This window comes from Amphiura filiformis, chromosome 3 (genome assembly GCF_039555335.1).
Source record: "Amphiura filiformis chromosome 3, Afil_fr2py, whole genome shotgun sequence".
Lineage (NCBI taxonomy): Eukaryota > Metazoa > Echinodermata > Ophiuroidea > Amphilepidida > Amphiuridae > Amphiura > Amphiura filiformis.
Window position 1 is genome coordinate 85,342,341 of NC_092630.1, and position 27,695 is coordinate 85,370,035.

The 27,695-nt window shown below is 37.7% G+C and overlaps 1 protein-coding gene across 1 annotated transcript in view; it reads left to right on the forward strand.

The window, feature by feature from the left end:
• Positions 1 to 3,800: 3,800 nt before the first annotated feature.
• Positions 3,801 to 27,695, forward strand: part of LOC140149296 (beta-3 adrenergic receptor-like) — a 53,973-nt gene continuing 30,078 nt past the window's right edge. The window contains exon 1 of the mRNA XM_072171561.1: positions 3,801 to 4,114. The gene's annotated coding sequence lies outside the window, so the exon portion shown is untranslated. The remainder of the gene's footprint in view (positions 4,115 to 27,695) is intronic.

Genomic DNA, 27,695 nt, shown 5'->3' on the forward strand with positions numbered 1-27,695 from the left:
CTGGTCTTTATGAAATGGCGCCCTATGCATGGGGTAGATGTGTGTGTGTGTACTGATGGAATCTTATAGAGGAGTATGATATATGTGACGTGTCATGTCAAAAGGAGACACTTTTGGGCAGGTTATCAAGTTAGAGGTTTTTACATATCTTAAATATAGAGATATTTTGCTCCACAACGCCGTTTTCCCAAATGTAATCGGACATTCCTAAGCGAAGATATTGAGTTCGGAAGTTATGGTAGGCCTATTATAAAATTGGAAATTGAGATATCGGCCTTTAAAAATATTATTGACAATGTTGAGAGTAGGAATTAACTTGAAAAATGTCTCGAAAAATACAAGATGCCAGTTATATTTCAGTCTGAAACTGTCAGACAATATTTTTAACATTAATAACATCACAAATTCGCAACAAACCCAAATTGTGAAAAAATCACCCACCGGCCGATTTTTGGCTATTTCTCCATTTACGATCCTGCCCAAAAGTGTCTCCTTTTGACATGACACGTCACATATAACATACTGCGCTCAAAAAGTATCCTGATAAGCAATTTCTTAAAGACACAAAGCTAAACTAGACATTGTGCTGACAGTGAAGTTGATATTTTTATGACCTTTGACCTAGAGTATATTGATGGAAGAAAGAAAGAAAGAAGACGAACCTGACAGAAAGAGACCCTTTAGCCAAATGCTTTTTGGCTAAGGTAGAAAATACACAGATGACAGATCTGTCCTTGGAAGGCTTTGTGAAGATTGTTTACCTATAATGCTATTTGCAAAATAACAACAACACAGTTTTGAAGATAGGATACTGATGTAAAAATTGTTACAGGAAATTTAGCAGGGATACAAGTTTTCCTGGGGGGGATGGGGGATACTCCCCCCAATATTTTGCCGGGGGGATGGTCCATGGATACAATCATCCCCCCTCCCAATGTTGACGCCTGATAATGGGTTTCTGATCAAATTAACCCCATATTTGCCAATTTTAGCCCCAAAAGTGCAAATTTTCGCGCGCATTTATTCTACTTTTACACCATATTTCATCAGTTTAGCTTCAAAATAGTAACAAATTTTTGTACCATAAACTTAAAAGGTGCTGGATTGACTACTAAGTATACTTGAATTTTTTTCCAACTCCATCCCCCCAACACACTAAAAACTACGGGGTTATATTTTCCGTGGTCATTTTGAATTGACCACGTTTGGGGTTGTTTTGACCCTTCAAGGGGTTGTACTGTTTTAATTTGACCACATTCACGAGGTCATTTTAGCCACGACGAACGTGGTCAAAAACTTAGTGGTCATTTTGCCGATACCGTCGCGCATTGATATCAGTTTGAATCTTCCGCTTTGAAAATCTCAATTCATAAATGAGTTTAAACATGAGTTGCAATTAATGTTTGTTGATTAATAAATAAAACTAATTTTTTGACCGAAGTTACCCAATTTGTCAACTTTATAATGACTTGCATTTCGGAACTATTTGCACACACAGTGTGCATTGGCTCACGTGGTCACATCAGCGCCATATTTGTTCTGATTGTGCAGCTCAGCGGATTGTCGTGTGTGCTTGTCTGCATGATGGAATATGAAAAGTTAGTTGAAAAGTGAGACTGCAAGGATGCATAGACCCTTGTCTTTGCACGCAGATTCATTCAATTTCATGCTGTCGTGGCTGGTGTCTTGGCTGCAGTTGTTATAAGCTTATATCATGTAAGCTTATAATATGTGAACTGTCATAGGCGATGACTGACTGTGTGTGAGTGTGATACACAGATGCATTTTGCAGTTTGCTGTTTATGTAATGCTTTCTCTGTGCAGAAACACACTTATGTCCTGGTGGGACCAGCATGACCATAGGCCTACTAAAAAATCCAAACAACCCCTAAATGTGGTTATTGAGTAACCCTATAAAACAACCCTTTCAAATGGGTCATTTCATTTGACCCCGAAATGAGGTCATTAAGTAACCCAATAAGGCAACCCTTTTGAAGGGGTCATTTCATTTGACCCCGAAATGTGGTAATATTTTGACCACAATGGGGTTACTATTTGACCCAAATACGTAGTCATTGCAATGACCCCGACCAATGGGGTCAAAATGACCCCGTTAGTGGTATGGTGTTTAGTTGATAACTATGCTGGGGTCAAAAATGACCCCGTTTGGGTCATTTTTTGACCCCGTAGTTTTAAGTGTGAATGTCAAAAAGAAATCTACGCCACTGGGAATTCCTGCTTTCATGAAGTCCAAATTCCCGCACTTTTATTTATTTTCAGCCCGTTTTGGAGGCGCTTGGCCCAGATTCACGCACTTTTCAGGCTTTTTCCTTCAGGTCAGCTTGCATTCCTGATTTAGCAACTTCTGTTTAAGTCGCACCGTACTCGTCAATTTTTTGCGCGTGTTTTTTGTGGCTCTTTTTTTTCTTTTCTTTTTTTTTCAAAATCAAACGTTTTTGTAAAAAGTGAGACTGAGTATTTCAAAAATAATATTATTTTATTTGTTAGGTTTACGGTTTTAATTAAATTTAATGGAAGAAAATGTCAAAAACATGTTGGCCAATAAATCAAGAACTAAAAAGACTTATCAATATTTTAATGTCATTTTTGAAATTCTGAGACCAATTTTATACGGTGCGATTCGTCCAAATCAAAACTAATGAGATTAATTTTGCAAATGACCGCTAAAAGATGTGACTTTCACAATAATAAACATGAATGATTGGATGAAGACATATTTCTATAAAATACAACAAATGTGTTGGGGTCCGGTTTTTATGGGACACCCTGTATACCTGTAAGACTAAAGCTGAAGTTCATCATTCGCACAATTTGCATGTCATTGAAAAGGGATGTTTGAAAACTTCGTCCTCAATTTTGGATGAAAAAAGTAACTCGCTATTTTGGTTTGATGATGCGCATATTTTAATTTCAATAAGCCTTGAGTTTCTGTCTTTCAAAAAAAAAGTCTTTTCAGCTCGAAGATTTCAGATTTGTAACCAGCTTTCAGATTTGTAACCAGCTCAGGCTTTCTTGGGCTTTCTTGGTCAGGAGGTAAAATAAAAATTTCGGGGGCAAAGACGAAACAATTTTCGGCCCGGTTGCATCATTTTGACCAATGATGCAACCCCGGGGATGCAACCGGGATATTTTCGCTGTTTCGTCTTTGCCCCCGAAATTTTTATTTTGCCTCCTGACCAAGAAAGCTGGTTACTGAATGATCTGAATCCTCGGAGGCTCGGACTGATTCATGCCATGAGGAACTCTAGTTTCATCAGAATTTATTGGCGTCGGTCCATGGACCGTGTAAAAATCTTTCTGCGGTCCATGATCGGTCGGTAAAATCAATGGTCAATAACCAGGCGGCGGATGAAATGATCGAGCCGGCAACTTGTGAAACCGCCCGGCCGTATGGCATTTTCCAATATAGTCAGTTAGTTTTGTGGGGTTCATTATCGAACCCTAACGGTTTTATTATTTATAGGCCTATTTGTTTGTGATATTTCAAGCGTTTTAAAATTTCAAAATAATCCCATTCAATTACACGGTTGACGATGAAAATTTACTGAATTTAGAGAATGCAATGCGGCCACCACCTGGTCAATAACCTTCAGCTGCCCCTAATGAATGGTGATGTATCCTTTGTTCAATTAAAGTGCACGGTTTGCACGTTAGATTTCATCAAGGAAATAGCTATTATAATTTATAGTGTATTCAACGGCACGGTGTATACAGTGTTTGTTGTTGAATATATGCAACTGAGTGCTGGCCTACACACATGTTTGGTGACAATGGCAACATTGTTGTCCATTTTCATAACAAGTTAAACTCACGGTATACATGTAAATCTACAACAATTCTAAATCGTGTAAGTGAAAACCTGGACCGGTTTAGAGGAAGTTTCATGATTTTTATTTATACACTTAATTACGTGAAGTTACGTCAGAGATCGAGGCCAAGGAGCTACTTCTCTATACAAACACTATGGATGCATCGTTTACTGGCATCTGTTATCAATGTATAAACATGCGAGCATTATCAAGGAACAATTTAGAATTCTCACCAAAACTATGTTTTATGTTGTATACTACTGTACGAGCAACTGGGGTTTAAGGTAAGAGACTTTACAGTAGGCCTACTTAACATGTTTTAACTTGCGTATTTTTAAAAGTACTAAGTAGGTTTACAACTTTCATGCGTATTTTTAAAAGTAGGTTTACAACTTTCATGCGTATTTTGACTATGAGCAAAGTGCATCATTTAATCATTGACGCGTGACAGGCCGTTCTTACTAACATCAATGCTGGGACAAATGGAGGAAATTACACGCAAGAAGATCGAGAAGTCAGTAATTCCCCTCAGATCGCATAAATGAAACTGTATATCTAATACGTAATATTAGTCCTGTACATAAACTCAATTATACAGGAGTACTATTAGTAGGCCTAGTAAATGCTTGTAATAATGATGTCATCCCGCGAGCAGATGGTAACTCGTGAACGAACTTCTAAATATATGCTTAATGACCGGAAAGAATTTATATAGGCCGTATACAGTTTTATAGTGTGTGTTTTTTGTATGTGTGCGTTTTCTTGGAATCAATTATAATATTTATAATTTACGACACGTGCGGCTGACGTGCCATAAGAAAGGAATTGTTATAGGCCTATATGAGTCAATATTTTATTATTCATTATTATATGCATGCTTTAAGGGCGTACTACACCCATATATTAGTTTGATTGGTCTAAAAAATATTTTTTCATTTATAGCGAGGCGATATATGCACGGATCATGTGAAATAAAATTTTTTTTTAAATAAATGAAAAAGGTGTTTTTAAACCATTGTATAGTAAGTCATTTTAGCCCTATATATTTTTTGTTTACCGTATCCTGGTAACTCAGATGCGTGTTTCATAACAAACCATAATTTATTCTTTTCAACATGTTCAAGTAGGGTACATGAATAGAATACATTAAATCCTTTGTTATACTCTCTATAGAAAATCTAGTGGTGCTTGCAAAATATATAACACTGAATAAATTAAATAAACACTTACACAATAGATGCATAGTCATTAGTCAATTTGATATTGATGTTGTTATTGATGTGTTGTTAGGAGAAGAAAAGGCTATTAGGTCACCGTATGTCAGGTTATAGGTCAATTGGTTCAGGTCAAATTTAAGCATCAATTTTGAATACACATGTGAGAGTCTGTGATACAAAATGTATCATAATGAGGAATAATTTTGATATTCTGTCTTTAACTGGATATATATCGAGAAGTGCAAGGTGGATATACTAATATACCTTGGGATGTAAATGGTGAGTACAATTTAGAATGCCTAGTTGAGATGGATTTCACAAATAAATATAAAATAGTTACCAAAATCACAAAAGCTAAGCTTACGGAAAACTACCCAATATGGTGGTATAGGTGACAAGAAATACAATTTTTTTCAACATTGCTGTAGTATGGTTGTGGTAACCTGTTACCTATGGCTTAATTAAGTTTCAGTGAAATAATGTCGCAAGTTAAAAATACAAAATATAGCTCAACATTGAAAATAGAAGCATTTTAACCAGTTCCTTTTTTGATAGTTGTGGAGCACCAAGTTCATGAAGTCATAAAAGAAATCAGGAACCACTTATTCCCATTTTACATATCAACTTTATTTCCCTAACGTGTTAGCAACACATATCCAAAATTTTAACGAAATCCGTTGATATTAAGCTTTCCAAAATGAAGTGAATTTAAATCATCAGTGATGTACCACCTTTTGGCTTCTACTTTTAAAAAGCATGTAAGCTACGTTGATACCGATGCCACCAATAAAACGAGAAGATTTGCCCTTCATTTTGCATACCACTTTGTCCAATTTTTTTTGTAATTTCTTCACAAAATGCAAAAAAATGCAAAAAAAATCAATGGGTGTAGTACCCCCTTAAGCCCGGGATTTTGGCTTTATGGCCCTTTTGCTATTTTTAACCCAAGAAGTTAGCATAATGTTGCTTATTTAAAGAGACTTGATCGAAGTTCAAATTTCAGTATGTACTAAGTCATGAACTCCACCAAGTCATTCCAAACTTATTGATACCAATGTGTAGGATTGCATAGTGCTGTCAGAAACTCGAATTGAACCAACTTCAAAAGAGTTTGCTTTTCAGTTTATTATAAGTTTGTTTCTTAAGGGAACGTTTATACCTTGGTGGGGGGGCTGGAAAATTCAAAAGTTTTGACCTTCCAAAAAAGAGGGGGGGGCAAAATAGTTTTTGACATGGCAAAAAGGGGAGTCAAGAAAGTTTTGACACCATTAAGGGGGGGTCAAAAAGGTAAAATACAAATTTAGTACAGTCTTTTTTGAAGCTTATCCCCCTCCATGATTATGAATATCCCTCCACATTTGGCTAGTAGGCCTACACCTATTTTCGAGGCCGAAAGTGAAAAGGTTCCGGCGAAAGTTCGTTACCGAATCTGTCAGTTCCAATATCTGTGGTGCTATGTATTTGCATGCATGCATGCATATAAGGTTGTAGCCTTTATAAAAATATTTTTACTCATGGCCTGTTTCAGTAGCCCTATATTTTCCCATCGTGAAATCACCAGATGGTAACTCTTTTAATGTCGTTGTCAGGCTTAACCTTTTACACTCTAAGTCAGATGTTAATCTCGCGGAACGAATTTGTGCAAAATCCACACGAAAAAGGTAGTATAGTAGGCCTATTGTATTATTTTTATAGGCCTATTATCATTATTGTTAGCTATTGTTGTTCCTGCAGTGCTAATCATAGCTATAAACATGATCCAAATTTAATACGCATGCAAGGAGCTTTTCATAGGCCCCTAGTTGTATATTCCAGGAAGAAACGGAGAAAAAATAATAGTTGGGTTGTTTTTTCCGGGCCCAGTTCCAAATTCGTCATGAAGTATGCTGGACAAAATTTGAGAAAATGACCCGAGATGAAATGATGCTTATTATCATATCATTATCACATTTGACATCTGGAGATATCTCCAGGATGTATGTACGTATGAAACCATGGATTTAATATGCCTTAAAATCATTCAGTTCATAAAGTAGGCCTATTGCTCGATAAAATGTTATGTAACATTAGTTATGGAACATACTGATTACTGTTCATGGGTCGGGTTTTTATATCACAGCATATTGAGCGAATTCATAAAACATTCATGCAAATAGACATTGCAATCGTGATTGCAATGTATACACAAGAGAGATATGCAATTGTATAGGCCTGCGACCTTTAATCATGATAATTTAAACCCCAAACAAACTATGTTATACATGTGCCTATTAGGCCAATAGTATTAGCTATAACCCCAAAATTTCTCATAACAAGCTGATTTTTTCAGGATAGGTCCAGAAACATGTGTAGAATCAAATTCCAAAAGTCCCCGAAAATCCCCCTTGTGCTTCCTTCAAAATCCAAGATGGCGTCCAAAATGGCCGCCACTTTCAGTTTTTATCATAACTTTGCCCCCAGACATGTTAAAATCACAAACAAATCATCTAAATATATGTTTTGAGGTACACGGAATGTTTTAAAAACATTTGCAAGAGGTTTCAATAATCCTAAGTAGCCAAAATCCAAGATGGCGTCCAAAATGGCCGCCATTTTTAGTTTTTATCATAACTTTGCCCCCAGACATGTTAAAATCACAAACAAAGCATCTAAATATATATTTTGAGGTACAAGGAATGTTTTAAAAACATTTGCAAAAGGTTTCAATGATCCTAAGTAGCCAAATTCCAATATGGTGGACAAAATAAGTTTTTAGTAAGTAAAATTAGTTTTCAACCAGACATGTGTTTAAGATGTGTTAATTGGCATTGGAGAAAGTTCAAAACTCATGATTTGTAAGCAGCCTTGTAATGCACATCATCCAAATTCACTACCATTATTACCATCATTATTTTACAATATTGATTCAGTGCTTTTAGGGACCGATCGTTATTTACGGCAGGGGGGGAATGGGTGTTTTGGCAAAAATATCGACAAAAAATTTGGCGTTCCCCCCTCGCGTCTGCTCAAAATTTTCGCGTTCCCCCTTGTTTTCCTAATTTTCTCCATTTAAAATTGAACAATCCCCCTCCTGGTTCAACTAAAATTTCAGGTTCCCCCCTCAAGATCACAAAAAATTCCGTGTTCCCCCTAAATTTACCCATTCCCCCCTGCCATAAATAACGATCGCTCCCTTATCATGTGTACAATACAATAGTTACCATTATTTTCTATTTGCCTCCAAAAGAGCTGAGCTCATACCAAGATGGCTTAAGCCTATGTTCACATCGGTATCCCCGTGATGTAATGTAATCAAATGGTACACCTTAAACTTGATCAACTTGCACTGTGTTTTCGGCATTAATGTTCTTCAATGCTGGTTCAGTCTCCTCATTGTCTCCAACTAGTACAGGTGCTGTGTTGCTGCAAGACTGACCACAGCATTTGCTGCACATCAATGTACAGAAGAGTCTCAAGTTTCTTGCAGCTGCATGTCATGTTGTTGCAGCCATCATTGCATCCACATGATATCATGTTGAGCAATGTGTCTGGTGCAACAGCGAGTTCTGTTTCTACTGGAACAAGAATTCCATCTTGTGATCTCCATCCCCAGTCAGTTGGACTTAGGTTGTTCCCCATCCATTCTTGAACCGTGAGAAAAGTGCCATATCCATCAAATACAACAATCGAGTGTGCTCCATAATGCTTTAGCATGTGTGATGTGTAATTCTGACATATGCCTGCATAGGTGGAGGGATGTGGCCAAATGGCATGTCGAAGTAGGTAACCACCATCTACTACAAAGAGACAATTCTCTGGCAGCTTGGAATGCTCAGTGAACAATTTCAACAGAAGGCCCAGGGAACTCTTTGGCGATTTACGCATAAGGTCATCTTCAAAGAGAGAAGGTGCCTGAGGACCTAGTTCGTACGTAAAGAACGACGCTATCTCAGAGCTGTTGTTCAGTACACATGTGATTCTATTAAATAATAGAGTCGGATTCACTTCTACTTGTTGTCCCTAACTCGCACCATCTTGTCCTTTGCTCCAATCATAGTAACCTTGTCATTTCGGCGTAAGGCAATGTTTGTAAACTTCGTACCCGTTTTTTCTATTGCTGACTTCGTGCCAACTTCCACCGCTGTATCACAGTTAGCGGATGAATCTGCTACAGTCCCAGTTGACACGTACCAGACAATCCAGTCCATACCCAGGAAAGGGGGATGTGCCTTCAACCAACCAACAAAAACTTTACGATCCCCTATGTTCCCGTATGAACACCCGTGAACTGCTCTAAAGCATCATAATCTGGGGCACATCGAGAAAGTGCGTGGACTCACTTGGTTAATGTACTGTCTGTGATGCCGCGACCATGTGTCTTTCCCCCTGATGTCTTCAAAGTCCACAACAAAAAACTGCTCAATGGTTTGGTCAGAGAAGTTTCCACCCCAGAAAAAATCTAGACGTCGGAAGGTGAAATATCCCTTGTCTGTGAACAGTTGGTACTCATCTGGGGGCATGTTTTTCCCCAAAGACTCCATCTGTTGTAAATACAACCTTGCAGATTTGGCATAGTGGAGCTGCCCTGCAGCGTAGAAGTGAGGCATCATCTCTCTTATGCAGTAGAGGTGGAGCTTCCAATTCCCTGTTCTTTCAGCTCTAATGAAATGCCGAATATATTAAAGGGCCACCTGTCTGATGTATTGCACCCACAGCTTCCCAATTCTGCTTTTACCTGCTTTGATGTCTCTTCACGCTATTACAGGCTGTGACACAGTCTCAGCCATTTATCGTCGTCGAGGAAAGCGCAAACCCCGAACAAGAAACATGAATATGACTTGTTAGATACCTTTACAAATGCCAGCAGCATGCATGATGAGGTACAGAGAGCAGGGGAGAGCTTCATCCTGAAGATGTATGGGGCTAGCAATGGTTCATTGAATGAATATCGCCACACTGTATACAAACGGGCAATTGGTCGCAGTAACCTTAGCTCTTCATTTGAGCTCGCGAGTTTACCCCCAACTTGTGCTGCATGCAAAACAGCACTCATTCCGCACTTTCCTCACGGTTCAAGAATGGATGGGGAACAACTGAATGGGAATGGAGATCACAAGATGGAATTCTTGTTCAAGTAGAAACAGAACTCGCTGTTGCACCAGACACATTGCTCAACATGGTATCATGTGGATGCAAACAAGATGCAACAACATGACATGCAGCTGCAAGAAACTTGAGACTCTTCTGTACATTGATGTGCAGCAAATGCTGTGGTCAGTCTTGCAGCAACACAGCACCTGTACTAGTTGGGGACAATGAGGAGGAGACCGAACCAACATTGCAAAACATTAATGCAGGAGACACAGTGCAAGTTGATTAAGTTTAAGGTATACCATTTGATTGCATTACATCACATGGATACCGATGTGAACATAGGCTTAAGTCATCTTGGCATGAGCTCAGCTAGTTTGGAGGCAAATAGAAAATAATGGTAACTATTGTATTGTACACATGGTAAAAGCACTGAATCAATATTGTAAAATAATGATGGTAATAATGGTAGTGAATTTGGATGATGTGCATTATAAGTCTGCTTACAAATCATGAGTTTTGAACTTTCTGCAATGCCAATTAACACATCTTAAACACTTCTTAGGCGGTCATTTTGGACGCCATCTTGTATTTTGGCTTTATATCTAGGTATTGAAATCCTTCGAGTACATTTTGAATATATCCATTGTACCTCAAACCTATGTGAGATATTTTGTACATGTATTTAACAAGTCTGGTTGAAAACTAATTTTACTTACTAAAATGGAATTTGGCTACTTAGGATCATCGAAACCTCTTGTAAATGTTTTTAAAACATTCCTTGTACCTCAAAATATATATTTAGATGCTTTGTTTGTGATTTTAACATGTCTGGGTGCAAAGTTATGATAAAAACTGAAAATGGCGGCCATTTTGGATGCCATCTTGGATTTTGGCTACTTAGGATCATTGAAACCTCTTGCAAATGTTTTTAAAACATTCCTTGTACCTCAAAACTTATATTTAGATGCTTTGTTTGTGATTTTAACATGTCTGGGGGCAAAATTATGATAAAAACCGAAAATGGCGGCCATTTTGGACGCCATCTTGGATTTTGAAGGAAGCACAAGGGGGATTCTCGGGGACTTTTGGAATTTGATTCTATTCATATTCCTGGACCTATCCTGAAAAAATCAGCTTGTTATGAGAAATTTTAACCTTTTAATGATATATGAGCTAATACTATTGGCCTATATAGGCCTAGCTAGTAGGCCTATATAGCAAAGTAGCTTCACAGAGAATAAAACAATAGCCCGTCAAGTTCCCGGGTCAATTCGTGGCAGACATGTGGAATCTGTGATAATCATACCAAAGGGATTGAAAACTCGGATCTTTTGATCACCTGTACCGAATTTTACCCACATTATAATTTTGTTATTTGTTTGCCAGCATCATAGTTAAGGCATGGTTAAGGTGTAAAGGAAGTAGAAAATGCATTTTAATTTAAGTGTCATTTAACAGAGAAAATGTCAAATAACAATCAAATAATTAAATATATTCAATTCTCAATTTTGGATGCGGGAAGGAAACAGTAAACTCAAAATTGTGAAGGGAAATAATAAACATGGGTAGGTAACTTCGTAAATGAAAAACGTATAGCATCAGATATCTTTGTATTTACAAGAACATTATGCAATCACTATCGATGTTCCCAGACTCGGAAGCCAGCACAACAAATGAAGTATGAACTTCCTTTCATTATGTTCAGCCCTCTAGGGATATCGTGTTTCGAGAATAAATTAAGTCCAAGTACATCAAGAAATAGAGCTCATGAGACACACCGTCGAATTAACATTGGGGATAACATCGACAAAACATGATGATTCTATGAAACAATTTTCAATTACCATTTTTATTAGAACGACCATCAATCATCCGAGCCTTTCATCTAATATCACGCATCTTCATAGGTATCAATATCAAAAACATATGGATTTGTGGCAATGCATTATTGATGCGAGATAATCGTGTATCTACAATTTACGTAACGCTATAATAATGTGAATTCGACAAACAGGAATTTCAACTAAAATGTACAGACGCATACAGGAAAATGATTCATCATTTAATACGGGCGTTTATCAGCGTCTCTTTCGATTAATTTTAATATGTGATCTATATGACCAAGAACTAAAGGCTGCAATAATTATTCTGAAATAGAATATAGGGAGCAAAGAGCTTCTAAGAAAATGGGCATTACAAACATTACAAAAGCGTATGCATTAAAAAAGTATTAGGCTATATACTGAGGTTTGAATCCTGGAAAATATTAAGTCGTCACACTTTATTTCCCAAACAAAACAATTAGCCTACATGTATTAAGATGTGATTTAAAATTGACTCGCTGTCATCAAAGAATGGAATATATGCATAGAATTAAGCCCCGGCAAAAAACGCAATCTCGGTTTTCTCGCCGCAATTCTCGCTATTGAGTAATTATCTCGGTTTTACAAACAATAAAACAAGGTGTTTAAGGCCGTAAAAACTTCCCAAAATCATTGAGTTCCATGCCGTGTTGACAATTCATGTCATCAAGTAAGCTTAAAATGCACTCACCGGTGTGTAGTTTCAGTTCTTAATTGGTCTCTAAAATGTCATGTCAAGGTAATTGAATACTAAATTGTAGTAGTTTATAGTTAAATTTATTAAACTGAGAAAGGATTTATTGTGTAAACAACATATTGAGGTGGAAATACTTGAACTTCTGTTTACGTTTTTCATCCTTCGATCGTGAATTGGCACATGTTTACATACATTGGATGGCTTGGACTTCCAGAGGGCAGTATTTTGTTTTTAATATTCAGGTATTTTTCAGTTTTTGGCGGCGATTTTCGGGAAAATCTCGGTTTTTAAAGCAAATTTGGGGTAAATCTCGCTTTTTATTTTTTTATATCTCGTTTTTTGCCTTTAAAAATTGCGTTTTTTGCCGGGGCCTAGGGGCCTACATAGAATATAACATAGCCCTAGTTGCATTAAAATAAACAGATATGGTACATAAGCTTACATACACGTGAAGGGTAGTTATAATCAAACCAAAGAACATGGAATGTTAAGTTAAAACCATAGACCCATGTGACAAAAGAAACATGCGGATGATCTAGCAGAGTTCTTTGCTTTTCTCGCTGAAACCCTATGCACCAAACACCCGACCAAACATCGCTTTTGCCAAATTTTAACCCAGCAGTATGACCAAGAAAACCTTCCTGTTTGATTTGTGTTGAAGAGAGAGCTAACCCATGCTGCTCTCCACCATGTCCACCCTCTTTCCTCTGTCTTCAGATGTTGTGGTGTTCGCCATTTCCCAATATACGAAGTTCCCCAATTTGCCCCTAAAGTGTCACCATGCATGCATTGAGCTCTCTTATTATAATTGACATCTTCCAACCGGTGTAGAGCCTGAATTGCCTTCATGATCATGCTGATAAAGTTATCTTTTTTGTCATCAAATTCATCATAATTACATCATATATGCGCCTACAATATACCCGGGACTAGAATATATTTACCATTTAACCTCAAAATAATTCCATGAATCGCGAATATGATATGAGACTGAGATCATGCATGTTTATCATGTTTATGATGACCTGTGCATGGCCTTTTGAAGTGTAATAATAATTAGTCTGAAACGTCAGTATTGTAAAGCTAGGTGTCTATCATCTAGGCACAACCGTAACCACTTCAAACCGCCTTAACACAAACTAATTTCCGTTACATCTGTCGAATGTGCTGCAGTATTACTTTATACATACAAACCCGTGAAAAGACAAGCTGTGCTCTGAGACACTAATTCATCATATTCTACGCCAGTGATTCCCCGGCTTGCTTGAAATTCTAGCTCTTTCTCTCTCCTCTCTTTCTCTCTATCTACTAATCTAGTTTAATCTATCTCGCATTAAAAAAAACCCTCCTCAAACCCTTACCCTACACGCGAACACCCCTTCAGAAGCATTTTGCCGCAGTGAAACTTCAAATAGCTAGTTGTTATAAATAAAAGTAAACGTTTTTGAAGAAAAAAGAAAGCCATGCTTTTTGTATAACCTGGAAGTGTAAGTTTGCATTGCAAAATCATCTTTATATCAACACTTAACAGTTGCACATTCCTCTATATAAATCTAGTATATAATGTAGTCACGTGCAAAATCTTTTTTACATTCCAGAACACACGCAGTCATATTAATTTTATTTATTTCAAAGTAAAAGCGAGTTGTTGGAAACTGCTTATCCACAAAAATAGCCTGTTTAGTAAAAGTTCAAAGTTTTTAGAAGCCTGAGCTTTCGATCGTAGCAGGATCTTTATCAAAGGCAAATACATGAATATACTACAAACATAATGAATTAATAAGTAAATAATGACACACAAAAAAGTGGATGGAAATTAAATATATTAGGGGAAAAACAAATGTTAGAAAAAATGCAGGTTGAAAGGCTGAACAACGGTATAAGAGGGAACAAATTATGATAATAATGAAGTTAGTCGTTTCCCTCTTGGATGTTTAGACCGTGTGGCTGGATGGTGTGTAGGCTCTTCATCCAGAATTTCTTCCTGCTGGCACGGACAGTGTCGGGACGGTTACCTAAAGGCTCGATGCCCTGTAAGATCATGTCGGAGATAGAGTGGTTGGGGCGGTTAAAGTGATTACCAACACGGGTGTCAAGCTTCCTGCTGTTGACAGTCTTGACAGTGGACCTGTGTCCATAAAAACGCCTCTTGAGTGCAATCTTGGTTTATCCCACATTCTACGCTGCAGGAAATGAGATACCCTTCATAAGATGTGGTGCAGCTGATGTTACCCCTGATCCTGTGGGAGGAATTGTTGGAATTACTGGTGACAGAATCCTCTACATGGATATGGTCCTTGCAAACAACGCACCTGTTGGAATCACACGTGAAAGTACAATGAGGCCTGCTGTGTGGAAGGAATTGTAGTGGATGGTAGCTGGAAGAGTGTAGATACTGGTGACTGTCTTTGGGCTTGGTGTGGAGATCTGTGACAAGAAAGTCATTTTCCTTTCTGATGGTGACCTGTTGGAGAGAAAGTTCAGATGTGAATTCAATGGTTCTGTGAAAAGAATTGATCTGGTCAAGGAAGAGGTTGCCTTCTTCTCAGGTCTAGATAAAAAACACATCGTCTATCCATGGAGGCAGCATCCAACATCTGCTCTTCAAGCCTAGACATGAAGAGGCAGCTAAACGATGGAACAATCCGGAATCCCATCGATGTCCCAAATACCTGTAAGTAGTGGTCTCCTATAAAGGTGAAATTGTTCTTAGTCTTCAGATCATCGATGAGGGGACTGGTGTGGCTGCTTCTAGACAGCGCTTTTCCTTCACTGAATGGAATGTTAGTGTAAAGAGATGACACATCACAGTCATATGCCAATGATGGCAGTGTTGGGAATCTGGTTTTTGATGGCTTTAAGCTTCCTGAGAAAGTCCAGGGTGATGTGTATGACGGAGCCTGTGAAACAAGGGATTTAATGAAGTGATCAACATATTAAAAGAGATATGTTCTCAGTGGGGAAACCATTACCAGATAAAATGGGTCGACCAGGATTCCCGGGCGTGTGGGACTTGGGGTGGAGATATTATCTGGCAGCTTTAGAATACCCAGCAAAAGGGTATAAAAGATTGTCAGAAAACGTTTAAATGTCGGGTTATATAAAGGGTATATTAAGAGTATAAAACATTTTCATAACCTATAAAAAACATTTTTTGATAATCTGCTGCTCAGCAAACAAAAATGTTTTACAGAAAACGTTTAAATTTCGGGTTATATAAAGGGTATAAAAACGTTTTAATAACATTCCAAAAACATTCTTGAAAACTGGATACAAAACATTCTAAATAGAATGTTATTTTTGGGTTGAAAAAATATTTTGCGAAAAATGTTTACCCAGAATATTTTTAATAACGTTTTAAAAACGTTTTCATGACCTTTATATAACCCGACATTTAAATGTTATTAAAAGGTTTTGAAAAAAACATTTTAAGAACATTTCTGTGTTTTCTGGGTTCAAATATTTTGACATAATGTTATATAAGTATTGACACAATATTTGGCAAAATTATTTGCAAAAATAGTTTACAATAACATTTTTTGAAAACATTTAAAAATATTGTTGTAGTGTGTTTTCATACAAAACGTTTAAAACGTTATCATGACCTTTATATAACCCGACATTTTAATGTTATTAAAACGTTTTTACCTAAACCAAAAGCCAAAATATAACATATTTAAAACGTTTTTGTGTTTGCTGGGTATGTAGGAGAAAGAAAATATGTATGGACATGTCAGTAAGTACATTAAGAGTCAGTGGGATCAGAATCAGTTAGTACGATCGTTGAGGTACTTCATGGTCTCGTTGATATACTTTTGACGATCCACGGCAGACCCTTTATTGTCAGCAGGATTGATGATGATATCAGGCCTGGTTCTGAGAGACCTGAGCGCCATGAGTTGTCATGATGATATCAGGCCTGGTTCTGAGCGCCATGAGTTGTCATGATGATATCAGGCCTGGTTCTGAGAGACCTGAGCGCCATGAGTTGTCATGATGATATCAGGCCTGGTTCTGAGAGACCTGAGCGCCATGAGTTGTCATGATGATATCAGGCCTGGTTCTGAGAGACCTGCGCGCCATGAGTTGTCATGTGAAAAGAATTAGCAGAATTGTTAACTTGGGAACTAACAACTTGCCCGGCCACTTGCACGTATGTCTCCATGGTTGGAACCCTGTTCTTAAGAGGGACCCAATTGCCTTTCTTGTGAAAAGGCTCATCAGGTTCAGATGTTGGCGCATTTAGGAACTCCCGTAGACGTATGCAACGATATGATTTAGTGAGATCCTGACTGAGTTCTGCCTGGTTGACCTCTGGAGGGGTGGGACAGAACTTGAGGCCCGGTGGAAAGAGAAGAGGAGGATAAATTAAAAACTGTGGCGGGAAGGTTGTCATGATCATGATTAGTATAGTTGCAGGACGTCTAAACCTTCTGTTATGCTGTTGACGTTTCTCCAAGATTCGATCTTCCTGTTTCTGCGATCCAGAAGTTCGGCTTTCTGTGTGGACAAACATGAATTCATCTATATATAAAGTTCCCATTGGGCTTCTGTGCAACATTATCGCAGGTCATCGTCATGTTTAGTAATTACATCAGAGAAATTGCCAAGAGAAGCAGTACAAATGTTCAGTTAGGATATTGATGAGACGAATAGATGTACCAGTTATTTCAGACATATTAAAGAGGATAACCAATACAAGATCAATGAACTACACGTAGCACAAAAAGTAATTACTCAGTTTTTTAAGCCGGTATTGCTTGTAGGTCGTTCAAAGAACTAAAATGTACATTAACATTTGTATTTTTGTTACCGAAGATGTTTAATTTGACACCTCATTAAGAAAACTGCATGAGCAAAAACGATGGAGATATCAGGACAGAAAGCTCACTATCGTCCAAAGCAAAGCAAAAACGACGGAGATATCGGAACAGAAAGCTCACTATCTAAATCAAAGCAAAAACGACGGAGATATCGGAACAGAAAGCTCACTATCTAAATCAAAGCAAAAACGACGGAGATATCGGAACAGAAAGCTCACTATCTAAATCAAAGCAAAAACGACGGGGATATCTTGACAGAAAGCTCACTATCGTTCAAATCAAAGAAAAAACAACGGAGATACCGGGACAGAAAGCTCACTATCGTCCAAATCAAAGAAAAAACGACGGAGATATCGATCGGGACAGAAAGCTCACTATCGTTCAAATCAAAGCAAAAAGCGACGGAGCCCATTATTGTCCAAATCCAAATCAAAAGTTGCACCTGATTAGATTTCCAATGGGATATCATCATACGACACGTAAAACAATTTAATGCGTGGATGATCGCACACTCTGTGTTGTACACCCGGGTTGTACGATGCCCATTGCCTAAATATCTCACCAAGTACAACGTTTGATTTGGGCGATAACGGATTTTCTGGCCCGATATCTCCCTCGTTTCAATTTTCCCAAATGAGGTGTCAAATTAAAGATGACATTTTCCGTAACAACATATATGTTTAAGGTATCTGTTTTATTAAACGATTTACGAGCAACGGTACCTTAAAAAAACGGAGCAGCCACTTTTTGTGCGGCATCTGTTCCAACTTCTGTTTAGACAACATTGCACAATGTCCCTCTGCTCACACCCACACGCTTGTCATCATTTTCAAGTATTTGCTCCGTGTGCACTTATTGTATTTGACTTGAAACATTGGTACTCACTGAAACATTTATTTGTTTTGCTATTGACATAGCAATATAAATCTTCAGTAGACAAAAGATTAAAATGATCTGATGAAGTAACTTCTCTCTGATTTCAGAAGTATGGTATAGTGCAGGGTTGAAAATTGTTATAAAATCACAAGTCAATCAATAGCCTTATTTGTTTTTACCATGTTGAAATTTCTTTTTGTGTTGTTATTTTAGCATGTATAACAGACGCATGTTCAAAAATATTTCATACCAATTTATTTAGAGTACGCAATATGACCTACGTCCTCAATCACTGATTATCAAAATATAGGTTATGGCAGCTTTATATTGACCGAAGCCAGATTGTCTTCCCATTTCATTTCGGACTAACGAAAGAGGCCGGCGATTACATGTAGTCCTGTAGATTAGAAAATTGTTTGATATGAATAGCAACGCAGACCATACAGTGATTAGGGATTAATGATGTCCCTGATGATGTTGGTGAAAAAAAGTCTATCGGTCCGTTATTCCGAAGGTGCTATATTCCAAATAATTGGGTTGCGGTACGGGTAGGGTACGGGTTAGTGTTAGTGGCCCGGTTAGTGGATGGGTTATGCTTAGTGTCATGCTGAATTCAGAATAACTCCCCTTTTGCTTTTTTTATTTGGAATTACGGATAGGAGCCGAATATAATGGTCCAATAAATTCCCGTAACAACTGTAAAAATCATGTTAAATTTGCTGTATTTGGCAGAGATAGAGAACTTACAACACTGATCATTATAGGCTATGGAGACTTCAACAGCACCTTTATTTGGTGGAAGAGGTCATTGAACGTTTAGACAGAGGTGAAGTTCACAGAAACACAGACAATGAGTTCCTTTGGTCATAGGGATTCAGAAAAAGTATAGTTTGACCTATCTAATGTGTACGGTTATGGAGTTATGAGCAAAAATGTAACATTGTGACGTCATAAGTCTAATTATTTTGGCACAACAGGGAGCAAAATTGAAAAATGCGCCGACTTTGTTGAAGATGGTCCCAATTTATTGGTCTTATTGACCCTATGACGTCACAATTTTACTCTTTTGCCAATGTTAACCGCACATCATAAATTGTCAATACTTTTAATAATGGGACTAGGTAAATGCTCAAGATAGGTTCAAAAGCCTATGTAAGCATGCTTGCCTATGTGGAAAGAAAAGCGAGATAAAGATTAATGGTGACGATGTCTCTGTAGACATCAGTTTACAGAAGAACAACGATTAAACACATCTTATTTAATTACTTTCTAAATAATCTATCCGAGTTAAGAGAGCCGCACCGTTATTAGCAATAAATAAAATAACCGACAAGATAGAGATCATCTAATTGAAGATAACCTCTTTCTAAACAATGCTCCATAGTTCCAAATTACACAGCCGTTATTAGCAACAACAAAATAACCATTAAATGGAAAATAACCCCCGACAAAATAAAAATAATAACCAGATTGTAGAGATATTTAGTGTAGAGAAAACAATTTATTTTTGATTGCAGGCTGGTTGATGACTGAGTCTGCATATAAAATAGAAGAGCAAGATAACTTTTAGACATGTCAAACCTCAATTCCTCTAATAGTATGCTGTCACATGATTGTAACTTGGACATGAATACGCATATATACGATCTATTTGTTCATGACATTTATAGAAACTGACGTCCCCTCTTTATTGGATTCCATGATTATGATTTTATACAGAAAACACGAACAAACTTGACACAAGAGATTATTAATTCCTCGAGGTGTTGTGTGATGTGAATGCACGGCGTGGCGTAACATATAGGATATGGATTGCTCTAGCTTTACTTTAAGGCTACACAAGGTATTGTTGGTCGAAGCAGCCAAAAAAAAATACCGATTTTCATTATCTTTATTAATATATTATTGAAAAATAACACTTTGATATTTTCTTTGCAAACTTGCTTAATTTATTATTGTTAATGAATTATATATGTTTTACAAAAGTATTTTTGTTTGAGCCCTCTTTACAATATAACTCAAGAAACAGGACCTACAAAAGTATATCCGTGATATTTGAATTCTTCTACACACTCGCTATGAATTGATCAGTGCAATTTTTGCCAAAGCGTACTACCATTCGCAAGATGCTGTGAACTACCAAATCGCAAAAGTTTAAAATAGTTACTAACCTTAAAGAAGCGTGACCATAAATGGGTACCTCATTCATGCTCATTGTGATTTGGTCGTCGCAGCATCCTGCGAATGGTAGTGAGCTTTGGCAAAAATTGCATTGATCGATTCATAGCGAGTGCATTAGGAAATGAATTTGGAGAAAACCTTCTGTTAATAAAATACTATGCTGAGCCACCAGCCTGGGTGGCTCACGCTCCAGTAATTTCAGATGATTGAGCTCAGTAATACATCAAAGAATGTCTTCCAATTCATGAAAACAAATAGATAATCAGCTTATCGGATTAAAAGCTTATAGGGAAGGTCTTGCTGCTCAGCGAGTGTTTGTAATTTATCAGGTGGTTTTCTCCAAATTCATTCTCTAGACGGTCTAGAAGGATTCAAATATCACATAGGTATATATTTTTGTAGGTCATAATCAGTGATAATGGTTCTTGAGTTATGTTGTAAAGAGGGCTGAAACGATATCACTTTTGTAAAACGTTCATTACTCATTAACAACAATAAATCAAGCAATTTTTCAAACTATATGATTTGTGAACTGAACTTCTGCAAAGCATTAAGGTGTTATTTTCAAATAATAAATTGATTTAGACAATAAAAATCGATCAATCTGGCTGCCTCGACCAGTACTTGGGTCAATCCTTAAGTTGACCATTGACGTTGAATTAAAAACATTGAAAACATCGACTACCATGAATATTTGTGACCCGCTCTAACATAATGAGCACGAAGTCAATGAAATGACTTTATGAGATATAACATTGAAATCTTAACTATGCTGTTGAATTAGATTATGACATCAAGTTGTTGTGTCCAGCAAGGCATTCATAAAGGATTACCAGACATCCTTCATAACAATACGAACCTGGCCTCGTAGACAAATCCCTAAATTGTTTTTGTTTTGTTTTTCGTGCAACTGTGCGCAGTATAATAGTTCAATACTTTGCGCAGCTTGGAGAGAAGTTATATAAACTCCTCAAAAAGGTTGGAAACTTCTAATCTATTGTTTTATATCAATATAAACATTGTTATTTCTTGTCAAAAATGACACTTAATTTGTGACCATAAATTATTCCATGGTTGAGTAACTATCTTTGAAAGACAAGGAGGTCTCAAACAAAGTCTGCCAAATCTGCCATTGTCTGCGTCATTTGCATCGGTAAACATGAGCAAGGAATATTACACTGGTTCATTAAAACAATCGCTAATTTCTTAACATCAGTAACGAGTAGAGAGCTCATATGCGTTCACAACAGCCTTGCATCTTCTTCTCATGCTTCTTATTAACCTGACCACACGCTTCTGAGGTATGGCATTCCACTCTTCAAGCAAGATCTGTCGTAACCAGCCAATGTGGTTTGATCTGTCACTCTACTGTGCACAGCTCGACCAAGTTGATCCCAGAGATGTTCTATAGGATTTAAGTCCGGGCTATTGGCTGGCCACTCCATTCGTTGCATTCCTTGCAGGAAGTCATTTACAACTCTTGCCCTGTGTGGTCGCGGGCGTTATCATCCCGTAGAACAGCGTTCGGTCCAAGGTTTTGCAGAAATGGGACTACGACTGGCTGAAGGATGTCATCTCGATAGTTGATTGCATTGAGATTTCCGTTGACTACTACTAGTCTGGTATTTCCTGTCATCGATATTCCCGCCCATATCATCACTCTTCCACCACCATAGGCTGTTACTTTGTCAATGCACCAATCTGCAAAACATTCGCCACGTCTTCTCCACACCCTCACTCGGCTATCCAGCTTCCTCAAACAAAGACTTTTATCATCACTAAACATGACATTGCGCCACATTTGTAAGTTCCAACCGAGGCATCAGCGAAGACGGACAAGACAATGAAGCGGAGTCATTTTAGACATCCTGTTCAGGCTTGCGAGCTCGGAGATCAGATTCATGAAGCCTATTGCGAATAGTCTGGTCAGATAATCTATTGCCATAAAGTATTGTGTACCCTGCTTGCAACGTTTTGTCACTTAGTCTACGGTTTCGAAGTGCTGCCAGCCTGATGTATACCGGTCTTCTGCAGCCGTTGTTTTTCTTGGACGGCCACTTCTGGGTCTGTCTAGACATCTCCGGTCTGACGAAACTTGGCTTTTACTGGCGGTCATACTGCGGGAAACTCCAAAAGTTGCCGTAACTTGATTCTGAGCTATGCCAGCCACAAGCAGACCAATAGCCCGAGCCTTATCAAGATCTGATAATCGGACCATGGTTGATTCGAACTTTCTTGCAAATGACCACTATGAAGAAGTGACCAGCAAGAGAGAATGACTGGCGTTGATCCATATTTCGATCTACCTGTAGAACTGTTAATCCCCTCCTAGCACTTTTCATTCAAAATGATAAAATGCAAACAACTTTTCATTCTTTCTTTTATTCATGCATTAATCCGCTCATTCATTCAAATCAATGAGATGAGCGCATACAATGGTCAGTTTGGCACATTTTCTTTGAGACCTCTCTGTCTTTCAAAGAAAGTTACTCATCCGTGGAATAGGTAATCGTCACAAATGAGGTGTCTTTCACTGATATGAAACAATGGAAATAGATTTTACAAATTTCTTCATTTTTGAGGAGTTTATATAGTTATACCATATGCTACTTCTCTCAGTGTCGATATGATGGTACCGCCAAGGATACAGCTCTTTCATGCAGACTAGTTCTTGCTTGTATTAAGTTATAGTTCCCAAAATATTTATTTTTGGATAACATGATTGCACTTTTATTGTAATCATTGTCATTGCCGACTCAAAAGTGATCTTCAATCATGTGTCCAACGCTTTTACATGTTCCAGGAAACTGCCACTGAGTTTCTCCCACCTGCTGCTCAATATTGTGTCTAAACTGTGTGTAACTGTAATGTAATCATCAACATAGTGTGGAATCACCAGCAGCTTCCCCTCATTTTGCATGCATCAACCATGCAGGTTGTCAAGAATTAAGACGGAAAACAGTAGTGAGACCAAGTATTGCTTCTTGAGGTACACATGCTAAGTGATGATATAATGAACCAGGAAAATGACCAGAGAGGAAAGGTTGTGAAGCATGCACATAATTCTGAGGTTTGTTATAGCCTGTTGCTTCCACTATCTTCCTGGTATAATGTCACTGGTCAGTATAGTATAACTTTTGTGCCGGCACTTTGAGTTTGAGACATTCATAAGTTACGTTACGTTAAAAGGGGTAATAGGCCAGTACCTTTCCATGGTCTTTCCATGAACATGACGAGTCGACGATAGCTTACTATACTGCAGAGATCGTTGTGCCAGGCTTTGTCCATGTTATCAGAAGCACCATTGATGCTCAAGGCTACACCTGTCTTCTCATGTGTCCAATGTAAACAGGCACATTGTAGTTATGAAGATCGTTATAGACTTTTGCTTGTTGCTTCTATTACCTGCCACCATGAGTGATCAGATATATAGCTCGGCTCTTTTTTGTCGGTGTCACTGAAGTATTCTTCTTCCGTGTCTACCGTGCGATTAGGATCTCTATAGGCCGGTATGGCATTTTAGTGAAAGGGGCAACAGCTTGGCATTTTTGTGCAGTATTTTGCAAGACAGTGGTTTGGAGCTGGCTTAGGAACTGCTTCACGATTCACTTAGTACTTGTATGCGTGTATGTATGTCTGCCATCTGGTGGTTGGGTATAGGCATTTGTCAGTTGCGCGCCATTACTCTGCAAAAGTCATGGGCCTTGACCCACATCTGCTACAGCTGTGTGTAATGCATTATACTCAATGACAGGATTTAGAAAGTCAGGCGTGTTTTTTTTCATTCAAAATTTCGAACAAAGGCTATAATAATTCCATATTTCGCTAATTGTCTGACTAGCGGAAGGCCTACTATTATGTGTGATATCTTGTAACTGTTGGGGTGACAAGAGCTACAAGGTAGGTGTAAGTCACACCCAGTATGCCCGAGAATACACATAATCAGTCATATGGATGTTGTTGACAGCTACTTGCGCTACCATCTCAGTAACTTAACGATGCAGGTGGTTCAGCAGCCCCAAACATCATGGCCCTACTAACTTGTTCCTAATTCTTCTGTGCTGAATTTTTTGTTGTCTTTGACTTGAAAACGGCTGTGCGGACTCGGAAGTTTTTGATTACATTTTTGACCCACTTTGTTTTTCTTTCCTTTTACAAATTAAGAAAACAAAGCATAGAGAGAAAAAAGAATGCGCTAAAATTCAAATTGTAAAACCTATGCGCGCGGGAAATGAAGGCGAACCCTCTTGGAGGGCTTAACAGGAGGCTCCTGAGAGAATATGGATTTACAATTTGATTCTGGCGACCATTTGCGGTATAAATAACGGCAGTCTTATAATATGGGATCTACTTAGACGCCGAAATATCTACAATTGGGCTCAAAATGAGCCTAAAAAGCTTTTTGTCTGTACCGTTCCAAATATGACTGAATAGTAAGTGCCGTTTTTCCCATCCGCCGCGCGTGACTAAGAGCCCGAATAAACTAAACATTGTAAACATAGGAACGACTAAAAACCCGGACAAGTATAAATTCCTCATGCCGCTCATTAATTCTTCTTCCTATTGAATTGTATTATTGACATTACCCATGTCAACACTACAGTTTCATTGACTCCATGACGAGTATTCACTTCGTTGTGGAACGCCGCACTGAATGGTAATGAAGTACTTGAAGTACCATACCTCCCAAGCGTGGTAAAATAATATAGGGGCCTTTTTAACATAAAGGTGAACAATTTAGAAGTCATTTGATAATATTCTCACATTTTTAATACTTCTCAAATTCATATCGATAGGGCATAGCATGTAATCTCATAATATTCATATCCGTTGAGCTTGGAGCTATAATCAGTTCTCGGTGGCATTTTCGTTTCTTTTCCAATTGTTTATCCCTATTCCCTCATTTCCTCTGCGTTGGAAGTATTTCTGTCCCGAACTACTTCAGTTTATTTGTGTAGTGAAATCGTCGCAGGTGAGTAAACTTGATAAACGGATTCCAAGTGTTCTACTTCTTAATTTCTCTCAGTCATCTTGTCTGTATTATGATCAAACAGTAATCAAATCCTGCCTGCCGCAGCCAAAACTGTTGTCGTCACATTTCATTTTTGTTAATAAACTGTACAGCAGTTTCATTTGAATGATAAAATATTCTTTTTTCAAAACTCTATTTACAATTTAGTAATGACAGTCACAATAAGCGCTAACCTATGTGATAATAATGCCACATAAAAGATGAGACTTTTTAATTAATAAATTACATCTGTCCACCTGTCACGCTGAAGCAGTCACGATCCATTAGGAGCAACATATGGCACTGTTTAGATTGGCACATAATATTTACAAAATGTGTGTATTACCTGTGAAAATTTCTTAGCATACTGCCAAATTTTGATGATTTTTAAATCATCAAAATTGACCAATGCAGCAGCTTCTTATTTAGGGTTAAAAGCACCGGTTTCTGTGTGTTTACTAGACTACTCCGTAGTCCACTGCCATACTCTGGTTATTGCATTTAAGCTTAAAACTCTGATTTAATTAATTTGTGCACAATTGATAGATTTTCACAACTGATCTTTTCAGTCACCGTACCACCTCTGTTTGTTAGCTTCCCAAGTGGACTACTGACTTTGGATTGTGGTTTGCATGCTTAACACGGCTGTCTATGGATGAGATTGTAGGATTTCTGGCCTACTAAAATTGGCCATGATGTAATGCATCTTTAAATGGATGTGCCATTACCATTGATAACTACATTGTACACAACTATGCGGCACTTTGTGTACTAGGTGCATGAGCGCGTCTTGTACGTACATGCGGTTAAATTGGATTGATAAACAAGTATGATTGACAGTGTGTGTTAGGGACTAAGTCCCCGGTCATAGTCCTGTTAAAAATTCAATGTCCATAGTCGATTTTTAACCCGGACTTTCGCGATTAATAAACTGGCAGATTCTAAAATCAGAATTGTTCAGTATTGAAGTGCCAATATAATTATGACATTATGATATGTTGCATTCAATAATAATAAGCCTACGTATACTTTACTTTTACTGTCACTAATATAATTATATAAACTTTTTCATAACAATTTTATACTAGTATTTTGATGTAATAAATATCAGTATAATTTCGAGTTCAACTGAATCCTTTCATCATGATTAATGACATGTTTTATTTATCAAAAATCGCCTATGGCATAGTCTATGTGTTTACTTGCTTAGGGGTGGGGTAATAATTGCTCAATTACTCAATAATCAATTACTTGTTTAGGGTTGGGGAAAAGACAACATCTTGTTTAGGGTAACAACTAATACTTGTTTAGGGGTCCAAATTTCAGTCTCGGATATACTTGTTTACAATGTTTAGGGCGCTTCTTGTGAGTCCATGGACGCGTCTAATACACCCTTTGACACTATAGCCCCCCCCCCCCTTCCCCCCGCTAAAAACTTACTAATTGTTATGAACTCCCGACGTGAAAGCATATCCACATTCTTTGATTAATAATTCGAGATGTTAAGATCACAATCTGTTATTTATCACACACCGGTGACACCACACACCGACGTGTAAATAAGGCAAGTCTACGAAAAAATGATAAAGTATTGGAAGGATGCTTGAATGATGTCGTGCGCACACGACAATCTCTCTTTAATTACTTTCCTAAAATATCTCACAACCCGTAGAAACATCATACATGCCGAATGCAAAGACAGTAGGATTTTATCAAATTTAATTATCATTGATAATAATGTACAATATTTGTAATGCAACATTATTTTTGTAATAAATACTGGTGGAAATCGGTTACTTCTGAAAATATAATCTGCCAACTGCTTCCCAGCCAATCTCCATAGCAAAGGGTAATTTATGGGGGAAATATTACTCCTGGTTACTGCACTAAAAAAGCATTATTGATGTATTCTTGCGATGGGTATTTATAGCCTATAACCTATACTTATTAATGATGATAATGAACCTTGTATCAAACTGTTTTAGATTAGTGGAAATGATATTTAGGTAATAATCAAAATCCATAAAGTGTAATATTCATTTATTTGAAATAGGTCCGGACGACGATGCTGAATTATATGAATCGCGTTTGCTTTTACGCACGGTTTAATGGTACAAATTACAAA